This window comes from Elaeis guineensis, chromosome 9, assembly GCF_000442705.2.
Source record: "Elaeis guineensis isolate ETL-2024a chromosome 9, EG11, whole genome shotgun sequence".
Taxonomy (NCBI): domain Eukaryota; kingdom Viridiplantae; phylum Streptophyta; class Magnoliopsida; order Arecales; family Arecaceae; genus Elaeis; species Elaeis guineensis.
This window is the reverse complement of record NC_026001.2, coordinates 35766133-35780172: the sequence shown is the minus strand read 5'-3', so window position 1 is coordinate 35780172 and position 14040 is coordinate 35766133. Positions and strand designations below refer to the sequence as shown.

The window sequence follows — 14040 nt, the reverse complement described above, 5'->3', positions numbered from 1 at the left end:
AGAGAGGAGAGGAGGGAAGGAGAGGGAGAGAGAGCCTCCGGAGGCCACCGAGGCTGCTGGAGGGCTGGAGGCGGCTGATCAAAATAGGGACGGAGGGCCGGAGGCTGACTTCTTTTTTTTTTTTTTCTTTTTCTTTTTGGGTGAAAGATGGCAACACCATTTCCATGTTTGCATACAAGTGATAGATCAAACCATCAATATCCCATGGAATAGTTCTTAAAATCTTAACAGGACTATAAATGAATTTTCCTAGTTCTATTTCAAAAAGTTCTGTGATCATTCAAATTTTCTCAAATTGTTTGCATAATCCACCTAATTTTTGGTCATGTTGTATGCAGTATCATCTTAGGCAACATGTGGCATGAAGGCATCTTACATCTTCAAGATTATCCATAATTATATAATACAACGGAAACCTCAATGTGAACGCTGTTCTAAAGATGATTGCATGTGCAATTTTTTTCAAAGAATGCTTTTACAAATTAATAAGGGGAGTAATGTGGCACTTCTTGTTTGCCATTCAAGCACTAATACTTACCGGAGATATGGAAGAGTCATTATCTTTCAATAAAGATGGATTGCGAGAAACAAAATTTTCCCCATTCTGCTTTATCTATTTTCCCATCTTGATTCACATCAGTTTCCAAAAATGTCTGTCCACAATTAAGACCATTATTACAAGTAGTAATACAGAAAAATAATTATTAAGATGCCAATACACTGACTGGAGCACTAGTAGTGTTGACAGCAATTTGACAAACCTTATTGAGGATTAACTCAACAGTCTCATCAGACAGTCTCATTTCTGACTCACATAGAATTGCAATCAACATCTGCTTAACCTGTAAAAATAACACTGTAACTAAAATATATAAACATGACTTGGAAAGAAAAACAATTATAATTGGCCTTCAATATCAAATTCTTTTTACCTATGCAGAATTAGAAAAAATTCAAAAATAGCACTTAGATGGAAAATGTGAAGAAGAGGGTATCTTGTCTGATCATATATAGAAGAAACATGTGCAGCAATTCTCTGCATGCATATGATTTCTTCATCACACCATGTCTGGATTATAGAACCATTATTATCTGTGGTAATTTTGCATTTGATGCATGTTTTCTGAAAAGCATGGTAAGACAATGAATACCACAAAACGTTGCTGCAGTTTGGAAGGGTGACACCCAGTTGTTTCATACAACAAGATCATATTTCAGCCTCCATAAGAAAAACACAAGGTCCCTTTACAGTCAGGTTTATAGTTGTCATCACCTCAGTCCTCTTCAATTAATGCCTTCCAATCACGATCATCCTAGATAGTATCACAATCATGTTCTGCTTCATTTTATGGTCAATGCTGATCCAATATCAACCTCATTTTCCATCATCTCACCTTTGGCTCTGGATAGAACTTAAGTGAATAGGCTCACACTAGGATTGCATGTAGCATATCTTTGGCATGGCGGCTAATGGGTAGGCTTATACAAGGAATGCATGTAGCATTTCTCTTAGTATGGCTGCTAATGGGCAGGGCTGGACTGGCTTTGAGCTGAGTTGGTTTGAGGGAAAAGAGCATGGTTTGCTTGGGGGCAAGGTGGGGAGGGTGAGGATCTCCTTTTAAGTGGTTGACCTCACGAGATCTCTTCAGCATACCTAAGTGGGAAAGAGTTGATCTTTGGCATTGGGGGAAGGATTATAGGAATTATTAGTGTCTATGTATATACTAGCATGTACTTCCCCCACTCTAGAGAAAAAGGAATGAGAGGAGAGATGAAAATGGGGAAGGGGCATCTCTTTACTCTATACTCCTCCCATTTTCTCTACAACCGTTGGGTTTGGAAGGTATATAAAGTTCTAAAAAACATGTTGGAAATGAGTTTTGGAATAAAAAATGGCACATGATTGATTGATGATTAATGTTAAATGTGTTTTTAATGGATGCGTGTTATGAAATTATCCTAAGCAAATGATGGCTAGTTCTAAGTTAAATACCCATAAATATGTTTCCTCTTTTTCTATAATGCATAACACCTGAAAATTCCAGCTGGGCCAACATATTACAAGCCTCAGCTGATTGGAGATCGGGAACTTCTTTATGGGCTCGTCCTAGCAAGCTTTTGAGTTGAGCCTGACTAGGGTTGGGTGGCCTGACCCAAGCTTGGCCTACTAAGAGCTGTTCTAACTTCTAAGTGACCCCCGGAACCTCTCAAGTCCCACCTTAATCAGTGTTGTCCTATCTTTATCGTAACTAGTAGCATAATCTACATAATCTTAAAAGTAATGAATTACATTGCCTTATTGGATTTGCATTTCTTTTACCAAATAACAAAAACCTACTCAAGGTTCGCCATACCAATGCGTACAACCCCATATCGGATATACTAAACCATACTAGTAGTCACCGAGACTCCATATGGGGGGCATATTGAGTCTTGATATGCCAAAATCGAACCCTATTGAGCATACTAACATTGTACCCGAATGGTAATGATACGGACTTTGGTACCGAGTAAACTGATAGGTGTATAAATTTATCCATGAAGTATTAATTTATAGATCAAATTATCTTTATTTTTTAAATTGATATTTTTTTATATTTTAAGAAAAGAGCTGCACCATATGAAGAGCCCAATCTGCAAGCTTAAGGGATCAAACGAGATCAAAAAGGAGTCAAAATGAAATTAAATTCAAAGCCGGAAGATGAACCGTATCAATTTATAAATTTGTGGTCCACCATGGACCACTTGATCCATAAAAAGTGGATGAGCCGTGAAATGCTAATAGCTTAGTTCTAGCGGCTTGCTTTAAACAATTTTTTTTGTTTGAAAGGATTCAAGTGGGACAAGACGTTTGCATTTGAAGTAGGTGTTGCTAGCGCACGGAACAAAAACAAATTCAAGCGGGCAAGTCGTGAGATGTTTTAAAAGAAGAAGTACGCAGAAGACTCCTGGGTGAACGGTCTCACGCAGACACGTTTGGGCCGGGGCGCGATGCGTGAAGCAGAACCAACAATTTTTTAAAAAATGAGAGAAGAAATATGGCGTATGAAAAAATATTTAATTTTTAATCCACATCGAAAAACATAAAATTTCTCCCTGCCTACACCTATAAATAAAGCTAATACCTCCATTATGATATCTCTCTCCACTCCATAATTTTTAGGAGGTCTGTGTGACAGGCAGACATACCCATCTTTTAAATTTTTTAGCATCTTGTTCACTTTCTTCCACCTTCCAACACACAAGAAGGAGAGTCAGCAGAGGAGGTTGGTCCCAAGCCAGAGAGGAGAGAAGTTAGGTTCTGTAAGAAATTTTATTTTTTGTTCTAACTCAAGCCTTGTTAATGGCTTAGGAGTTAAAAATTTTTATAATCAAATTTTTATTCAGTAATAAATTAGTTATTTTTTATTTTTAATTTTAATTTCTGCAATAGGTAGTTTAAATTTCTACATCTTTTAATTCTGTAATTTTTAATTTTGCAATTAAATTTCAGCAAGTAGAATTAGATTTTATTTATTTTTTTTCGATTTCAAATCAACTATGTCTGGCTAAGCAATCCTCTGGATTTGCGATGAAGCTAGACATGAATAGAAGCCTTCTCCTTTGAATTTTCTTTTCGAGTTTGTAATTTTAGAGTCCTTCTCCTTCATCTCTCTGCCAAGAGACTTGATGGGCTATCGTTGGATCAGAATTCCTTCATAGTCATACTTGATTCGGTGCAAGAGTGGATGATTGGTAGAAGCTCATAATTTTCTAAACTATTTCTTCTCTTTTCTTATGAAAACTTGATGGTTATAGTTGGTCAGAATTCCTTCATAGCCTATACTTGGACAACACAAGAGAAGTGAAGAAAGGAAGAGTCTCTTAATAGGGTGAAAATAAAATCTTGATGGATCATAGTTGAGTTAAATCTCTTCATGATCCATGTTGTTCATGTTTTACACCTTAATCAAGAGACTTATAAGAAAATCATATGAAGGCTCTCTAATTCATTGGTCTAGTAGATTCAAAAGTCCTAGATCTTTTAGATAATTTACTTTATATTTGATTAGTTACTGTTTATAGTTTGTAATTCAACAAACAATCTCCTCTTTTTCTTTAAAGCTCGCCTGAGAAGTATTTGAATACAGTTTAAAACTCAATCCTCATGGGATCGATCGTACTCGTCAGACGTGCTACATTGCACCGTGCCTTCGGTAAATTTAAGACACATCAAGTTTTTGGCGCGTTGCCAGGAATTGGCGTGTTTAAATTGTATTTCAGATTCTTGTTCTTCATGCTTTTAGTTTTAGTTTGTAATTTTTTTATCTTTTTAGTTATTTTAGTCAAATCAAAATCTGTCCTGACATAAGGTTGCCTAGGTAACAGAAGTTACGTTGTATGGTTGTCCTAGGATAGATTTTGTTTGCATAAAAAAAAATTTACTTTAATTCTTAGATTTCTTTTTAATTGCTGTTTATTTGCTTAGTTAATTTTCTACTTTAATATAGATTAGAATTTCTCTCATTATATTTAGATTACATAAGTTTATCTTTTTATTAGCTGATTTAATTCTTGTTAGTTAGATTTTTTCATTTCTTTCATAACTTACTAATCCAAAATCAACATTTACTTTAGTTTCTGCAATTAGATTAACATAAAAAGAAAGAAAACACTAATCGCATAAGATTTAATTAATATAAAGAAAACCTAAACTTTAAAAACCTTCCATTTATTTGGTCACCTTGCTTTCTTTGCATTGCATTTTCATAATATATCTTAAGGGCATCACCCATTAATCAGATAAGATGGAATTTGATCATCCTTCTTAGCCCACAAATCACTCTCTTGCATCTACATAACCTAATCCTTAAATAAAATTAATTAGACGCAGCCTTAGGACATCCGAGCTCATTAGGATAAGAAACCAAGAGTTGGATCGGTTCAAGTGGGTTAGCCTATCAGTGTCTAAAAAAGTGGTTCAGAACTACGTTTCGAAAAAAGGTGGTTATCTAATTAGGTCGTTGCGAAAGCAGGAGAACCTCCACCAATCTTACATTATGACTGATTCGTTAGCTGATTTCGAACTTGAGTGCTCGAAGGCAACCTTGGCAGTTAGAGCTGTCTAGAATTAGGAAAAACTTAGTTAGATTCCTCTTCTTTCTTTTCTCTTTTTTGATTGAAAACTTGATTGAAAAAAAAATAATAAAATAAAAAAATAAAAAAATAGAAAAAAAGTACTTTCTTCACTTCCTTGTGGAGAAGGGTGTCGGTCGACTAGTAAGAATTAATTGGATTCATGTTTCAAACCAAAACTTCTACAATGGAGAACCCAATCAACCCCAAACCCTTAAAGATTTATATTATCCAGTTGGTTCCTTCCAACCTTCTTGCATCAGATTGCCCCAACCACTGCAAACAACTTTGAAATTAAACCTCAAATTATCAACATGCTTCCAAAATTCAAGGAATAGAGATGCATACATATTCATTAGAGAGTTTGAAGAGGTTTGTGCAACCATGAGGCTCAACAACTATCAGAGGATAAGGTTAAGCTAAGACTGATCAATTTTGCCCTTAAGGATAATGCTAAAAAGGGCTTTATAGTCTTCCAAATCAATCTGTCACAACCTGGGAGGGCTTTGTAAGAGTTTCCTAAAGAAATTCTTTTCCCATCACAAAATCTAGGATTAGAATGAATAAACCAATTTTACCAACTAGCTGGAGAATCATTCTGAAAATATTTCGACTGCTTTAAGAACCTCTTGACCCAATGCCCACACCATGGAATAGAAATCTATAGGCTTTGCCAAATAATTTATGAAGGGCTAGATTCAAATTCTAGAACCATGCTAGAGTCATGTGCTAGGGTCAATTCATGTACAAGAATCCACTGAAGCCTGGCAATTTCTAGAAGACCAGCTGAGAAAAATTTACAATAGAAAACAACTAGGAAACTGAGAGACCAACCTTCAAGAGGAGGAATCACCAAATTAAACTTCCTAGCTGTAGAGGCTAAAATTGCAATGTTAGCACGTAGGTTAGAGGCCTTAGAGCTACAGAGACCCCAGTGTGAACAAGTTTTTAGACCCATGTGCAATGCATGTAGTGCACCCGACCATGTCCTTGAGGAATGTCCCTTCCTGATGAACCAATAGAGAATGGATGTGCACAATAAACCACATATCAGAGACCAGTGAACAACCCTATGCACCACATATAACCAGGATGGAGGAATCATCCAAACTTTTCATGATCACAAAATCCAAATGTAGGTGGTCCTAGCTTCAACCAGCAAAATCCAAGGCCTAACCCTGTGATAAACAACCACCAGCTTCAATAATAATGAAAAAAACTTAGTTCTCTAGAGAAAACCTAGAAGTCTGGCCAAATCCAATGCTGACACCAATGCCACACTAGCAATTTCATACAAACCACGGGCCAACTCATAAATACTAACACCCAAGCCATTGTCCATTTGAAAATGCAAGTGGGTCAGCTAGCCTCTGCTATGAGTGAGTGAGAACGAGGTAAGCTACCTAGCCAACCTGAACCTAACCAAGAAATCAAAATGGTCCACGACCCCAACAAGAAAACAAGTCAATCATGTGAATGCTATTCACACCTTAAGATCTGAAAACAAGTGGACAATAAGTAGGTACATCTGATGATAGAGGAAACTCATTTGTGAGTCACCTTATGAACAACCTACCTTACAAACTCAAGCTCCTGAAACTGATAGTACACCAAGCTCAGAACCCACAATCCTAGAGCTCTTTTCCAAATCGACTAAGGTCCAATAAAAAATCAAAATATTTGGATAAAATTTTAGAGGTGTTTAAGCAAGTCCAAGTGAATATCCTCTTCTAGACATGATTAAACAAGTTCAACATATGCTAAATTTTTAAAAGACCTTTGTACCAAGAAAAGAACCATCAATTACCAAGAGAGCATTTTTAGCAGCAAGTGTGAGCTCATACTTATCTAGTCATGTGCAATAAAATATAAAGATCCAGATCTCATAATTTCATGTGATATTGGAGAACCCATATTGAGAAGGCTTGCTAGATTTAGGAGCTAGTTAAATATTCTTTCATTTTCAGTTTATAAGCAACTAGGATTAGGAGAACTTCTACCAACAAAGATCACGTTACAATTAGCAGATAGATCTCTTAGGATCCCTAAAGGAATGGTAGAGGATGTTTTAATCAAGATTGATAATTTTATCTTTTCTGTTGATTTCATCATTTTAGAAATCGAACCAGTTGCGAATCCCAAGAGTCATATCCAGTTATTTTAGGAAGACCATTCTTAGCTACTGCAAATGCTGAAATTAACTGTCGGAATGACTTATGAAGCTATCTTTTGGAACATGATCATTGAGCTGAATATATTCAACTTAGAATAGAAATCCACCCAGCATGCTGATGTAAATATAATTCAAAAAAATTTATGAACCCATTGACATTAGCGATGAGGAAGTCGAGTTTGAGTCAAGTTTCTGGCCAATTAATGAACCTAGGATATCAATGAAACTTTTATAGATAATAGGAATAGCCAGAGACAAGAGCCTCCCATTGAACCAATCATAAAATGATTAAACCATCACTCAAGCCATCAATAGAGGAGGCACCAAATTAGAATTGAAACTCCCTCCCTGAGCACCTTAAGTATGCATATTTAGATCTAGCAAAAATCTTGCCTATAATTATTGCATCTGACCTAAATCCTAAACAAGAGGAGTTGTTAGCAATTTGAGAGAGAATCATGAAGCAATAGGCTGGACCATGGCTGATATTAAGGGAATAAGCCTTCCATAGTTCAACACAGGATACACCTAGAGGAAGAAGCCAAACCAACTAGAGATGCTCAGAGAAGACTTAACCCAGCCATGAAGGATGTAGTCAAAAAGAAAATCTTAAAGCTACTTGATAATGAAATTATCTACCCCATCTCTGATAGCTCATGGGTAAGCCTGTACAAGTGGTACCCAAAAAGTCTGGGATAATAGTGGTCCAGAATGAAGCAAATGAACTTATCCCAACTAGGACCCAAAGGGTGGAGGTCTGTATAGACTATAGAAAATTGAATGCTGCAACAAGAAAAGATCACTTTCATTACGTTTATTGATCAAATGCTAGAAAAATTAGCAGACAAGAGTTCTACTATTTTCTCGATGGATACTCAGCTATAATCAGATCTCCATAGCCCTCGAAGATCAGAAAAAAACTACATTCACTTGTCCATTTGGAACCTTCGCTTATAGGTATGCCCTTTGATTATGTAATGCACTGCAACTTCCAGAGATGCATGATCAGTATTTTTTTGATATGGTTGAATGATTTTAAAATTTTTATAGATGACTTTTCTATCTTTGCCTACTTTCTCTGAATGCTTAGATCATCTGAGGTTAGTCCTAGAAAGATGTAAAGAGAAGCACTTAGTTCTTAATGGAAAAAATACCAATTCATGGTTAGAGAAGGGATAGTTCTTGGCCATGTAGTTTCGAAAAAAGAATTGAAGTGGATAAAGCCAAAGTAGACCTGATTGCAAGTCTTCCACCACTCAAGTCTGTCAAAGAAATTCATTCATTTTAGGACATGCTGGATTTATAGAAGATTTATTGTCAATTTTAGCAAAGTGGCTCGCCATTAACAAATCTGTTAGTAAAAGAAATCAAGTTTGAGTTCACTCCTGAGTGCCTAGAGTCTTTTGAATTTCTTAAAAAGACACTCATTTCAGCTCCCATCATTCATCCTCCTGTCTGGTCTGAACCTTTTGAGCTTATGTGTGATGCATCCGATCATACTGTGGGTGCAGTTTTAGGTCAAAAATTAATAAGCTACTAGAGTTATTTACTATGCAAGCAAAATCTTAAATGATGCACAGCTTAATTATACTACCACTGAAAAGGAGTTTCTTCCGTTGTCTTTGCCTTAAAAAATTTAGGTCCTATTTGGTTGGATCATACACCATTGTCTATACTGACCACTCAGCCATTAGACACTCTTAGCAAAGAAAGATGCCAAGGCGCTTGATACGATGGATCTTACTCCTTCAAGAATTTGACCTAGAAATCAGAGATAAAAAAGAAACAGAGAATGCAGTAGTGATCACCTATCCGAATCATAGTCGCACCATCTGGTGAACCACCATCAATGAATTTTTTTCGATGAACAGCTCATGTCCTGTCCATTGAATCATGGTATATCGATATTGTCAACTATTTAGCCATTGGTAAAGTTCTTCTCACTGACCACTCAGGACAGACATAAATTTTTTCCAAGTGAAGTATTTCATTTGGGATGATCCATATCTCTTTAAGCATGTCCTGATCAAATCATTAGAAGGTATATCTCGATAATGAGGTTAGAAGTATTTTATCTTTCTATTATGATCAAGCATGTGGTGGTCACTTTGCATCAAGAAATCAGCTGCCAAAATCCTTCAATGTGGATTTATTGGCCCAATTTATTTAAGGATGCATACGAGTACTGTAAAGTTATGCTCGATGTCAACAAATGGGAAATCACCAAGAGAAATATGATGCCTCCAACCCAATCTTGGTGGTTGAAATTTTTGATGTATGGGGGATCGATTTCATGGGTCCATTTCAAACTCATTTGAAATGAATATATTTTAGTAGCTGTCGACTATGTCTCAAAGTGGGTAGAAGCTATTCTTGTAGATCTATGATAGCAAAGTGGTCATAAATTTTTTTAAAAAAATATTCTCTCCATTTCGGTACTCCTAGAGAATCATTAGTGATCGGAGAATACACTTTTGCAACCGACCCTTTGCCATATTAATGAAAAAATATAATGTCACCCACAAGTTGGCCAACCTTATCACCCTCAGACTAGTGGACAAGTAGAAGTGTCCAATAGACAGATCAAACAAATCCTGAAGAAAATTGTTAATGCAATAGAAAGGATTGGTCCTTGAAATTAGTTGATGCACTATGGACATACCGAACCATCTTCAAGATCAACCTAGAATGTCTCCTATAGGATTGTGTTTGAAAAACTTATCACTTGCCTGTTGAGCTAGAGCACAAAGCCATGTGGGCCATCAAAAATTTAAATATGGACTTGGACGTAGCCAAAACACAGGAAGCTTCAAATTAATGAATTAGAAGAATTTAAAATGAAGCTTATGAGAATTCTAGGATGTACAAGGAACGAACAAAGTATTCCATGATCAAGAATTATGAGAAAATCTTTTACTCTTGGATAAAAAGTTTTTTTGTACAATTCTAGATTACACCTATTTTCTGAAAAGCTTAGGTCTAGATGGACAAGACCATTTTTAGTTAAAGAAGTCTTCCCACATGAGCTGTAGAAATTAAAAATCCAAGTAATGGTGCTGTGTTTAAAGTTAATGGTCAAAGATTAAAACTATTCTTGAAATTGCCAAAGAATCTATTGACGAAGCCATGGTTCTCTATGAACCAACTTATATTGATTAATATTGCATATTTGTTGGCTGAAGACATTAAACTTAGCGCTTTGGAGACAACCCAATTTCTTTAAACTAATATCTTTTCTATTGAATAAATAGAGATACCCATCTTCGACTTTCGAACTTTCAAGCCAACATTGCACCAGATCACCTTCAATAAAGAATACATATTCACTAGGTGACATCTTTTTTTTCTTGCATTACATTTCTTTCCTCCATTAGAAATAATATTAAGTTGGAGGGTAAAAAAATCTTCTAAAATATTTTGAAAAATTTTAAAAAATATTTTTAAAATCTTTAAATAAAAAAAAAATATGTGAAAAAGAATCTTGAGCAAAATAGACTAGAAAAAGAATAATAAGAGTTAGAGAGTATTTGCTAATGACTGTAGCGAGTTAAGGAGTAGATTAGTTGGACAGACTTTTAGCAGCTTACTTAGATCACCTAAAGCTATTAGCACTTCTAACTGCACATGCACACTGACAAGCAAAATAGGTGCTGATTGTGAGGCCAACTAAGGACTCAATTATCACTTAAAATTGATAATTGATATACACTCCAATCAAAAATTTGAATTTGAGGAAAGAGCTATCTACCTAAAATAAAAGTGCAAATACAGAGTATATGTGGATTGCCTAAGCTTAGTAACCGATCTTTGCACTAAGTCAAGTGTGAAGTTCGCGTCAAACGTGAAGGAAGGCAGGATGCTCAGCACTAAAAAAAAAAAGAGAAAGAAGATGTGAAAGCTACCTTAGTTCATGAACTTTATTTGGGGTGTATAGAAAATTAACCAAAATAAGGTGATAAGAGAAGATACATTTGTCCTTTACAAGCCAGCACTCAAATGCTAAGTTGGTCATCACAAACACAAGTGCTGTAATCTTTCGATGTATTCTAAGAAAGTTTTTGATTGACTAACTATGAAATTTACTTCTAAAACTCAATATTTAGTTAGTGATACTTCTAAACTTTTGACTTTCAATCCTAGATCTATTTTTGTAAAGGATAATCTTAATAAAATTTAAAAAAAAATATTATATATTGCATTGCTAAGGACTAGCAATAAATAAGTTGGGGGGTGTGATAGTGATAAATTTGCCCATAAAATATTAATTTATTGATCAAATTATCTTTATTCTTTTAAAATTGATATTCTTCGTATATTTTACAGAAAAGAGTTGCACCAACATGAAGAGCCCATCTGCAGGCTTAAAGGATCAAACGAGATAAAAAATGAGTCAAAATGAATTAAATCAAAGCAAAATTTAATCGTATCAATTCATAATTGGATGGTCCACCATGGACCATTGGTCCATAAAAGTTGATGACCCATGAAAAGAAAAAGGGCTGTGGGCATAGGCATCGTGGGCACTTTTGGAAACAAACAGTTGGATTAAGTGGGCTAACAGGATGCTTATGGGCTTTGAGATGGACTTTTGAGTGAACACGAAGTAACCATGCTGGGAAGCACAGGAGTTGGATGGCGAGACTTGCGGGCATGCGGTGAGAGAGGGCAACATGTATGCAATTGTAGGAGTCTACCATCTTCCACGATCTCAGCCTAAATCTTTTCTCGCTAATCACAATAGTATTATCAGATCTTTAATCCCACATCTAAAAAAATAAAAATTTCCCTCCTACACCTATAAAAAACCTAATACCTTCTTTTGAATATCTCTCCACTCTATAATTTTTAGGAGGATCTGTGACAGCAGGCATACCATCTTTTAAACTTTTTAGCCATCTTGTTCTCACTTTCTTCCACCCTTCCAACACACGAGAAGGAGAGTCAGCCAGAGGGAGGTTGGTCCCAAAAAGAGGAGAGAAGCTAGGTTCTCTAAGAAAATTTTATTTTTTGTTCAACTCCAAGCCTTGTTAATGGCTTAGGAGTTAAAAATTTTTATAATCAAAATTTTTATTCAGCAATAAATTAGTTGTTCTATTTTTTTATAATTTTAATTTCTGTAATAGGATAGTTTAAATTTCTGCATCTTTTAATTCTATAATTTTTAATTTCTGAAGTTAAATTCCAGCAAGTAGAATTAGATTTTATTTTATTTTTTCTTAGGCTTCAAATCAACTATGTCTGGCTAAGCAATCCCTTTGGATTTGCGATGAAGCTAGATCATGAATAGAAGCCTTCTCCATTGAATTCTCTTTTCAGTTTTAATTTTAGAATCTTCTCTCTTATCTCTCTTGCAAGGACTTGATGGGCTATCGTTGGGTCAAAATTCTTCATAGTCCATACTTGATTCGGTGCAAGAGTGGATGATTGGTAGAAGGCTCACAATTTTCTAAACTATTTCTTCCTTTTCTTATGAAAATCTTGATGGATTATAGTTGGGTCAGAATCCTTCATAGCCTATACTTGACAACACAAGAGAAGAAAAGAAAGGAAGAGTCTCTTAATTAGGTGAAAATAAAATGCTTGATGGATCATATTGATTAAATCTCTTCATGATCCATACTTGTTCATATTTTACACCTTAATCAAGGACATTATAAGAAAACATATGAAGGCTCTCTAATTCATTGGTCTAGTAGATTCAAAAGCCCTAGATCTTTTAGATAATTTATCTTTTATATTTGATTAGTTTACTCTTTAGTAGTTTGTAATTTAGCAAATAATCTCTTCTCTTTTTCTTTAAAGCTCGCCTGAGCAAGTATTGAATACAGTTTAAACCCAATTCCTCGTGGGATCGACCCGCACTCGTCGGACATGCTACATTACACACCGTATGCTTGCGATAAATTTAAAATACATCAATGACGAACTTAGCATGAAATTATTGATTTTAAGAGTAAAAAATTTAACTTCTCATGCATCCTACACATATCCTATATATGCATTTGATGATTAAAAAATTGCTAAAGAAACAATTGTTAAATGAAAGTATCAATTCTGCCATTCATACCGGTAAGCCATTTGAATTTTGATATTGAAGGATTAATAACAAACTTCATATAGGAGTTTGGTATAAAACATGTCAATGAACATATTGACCATTCAAACAGATTCAAGCTACCTCTTTCCGTTCGATGAAGCCCGTGCCATCCAAATCATAAAGCTTGAATGAAACTGTAATCATGTAAAGCTTCAGTAAATGGCAATGATTTCTCTAGCAATAAGACAAAGCTGATAAAACATGACAGTGACTTACAACCAACTTTATCTTCATGTGGAGCATTTGGGTGAAATACATTGAGTGCCCGAACAAAATCACCAAAATCAATGACTCCCTTTTGCTTCACATCAAATAGGGCAAAGATCTGCATATATAAATATCAAATCTATATTAGGAAAGTTAAAACAGCAGTCTGTCTTTAAACACAGAACCTACAAAGTACTAGCACTGTAGCATTGCATGCTGTATTGAAATAATGTGCACAGGTACAACAACCTGCTCACCCAGATATAATAATGCAATGCTGATGGAAAGATATTCCATAACAAAATGCAAGTGAAATTAATGTCTAATGAGATGTAAAAATGCCAAGGTCTAGGCTGAATACTTTTCTTTCATACAATTTGGTATTTCAAAAAACTAAAATTATCTGAAGCCAAGAATTATGAATGTGTCCAAGGTCTTTTATACTATT

General features: G+C 35.2%; 1 pseudogene; it reads right to left on the bottom strand.

Moving 5' to 3' along the window:
- Positions 1 to 534: 534 nt before the first annotated feature.
- LOC140851731 (calcineurin B-like protein 1) lies at positions 535 to 13764 on the bottom strand (annotated as a pseudogene).
- Between the last annotated feature and the right edge of the window lie 276 nt (positions 13765 to 14040).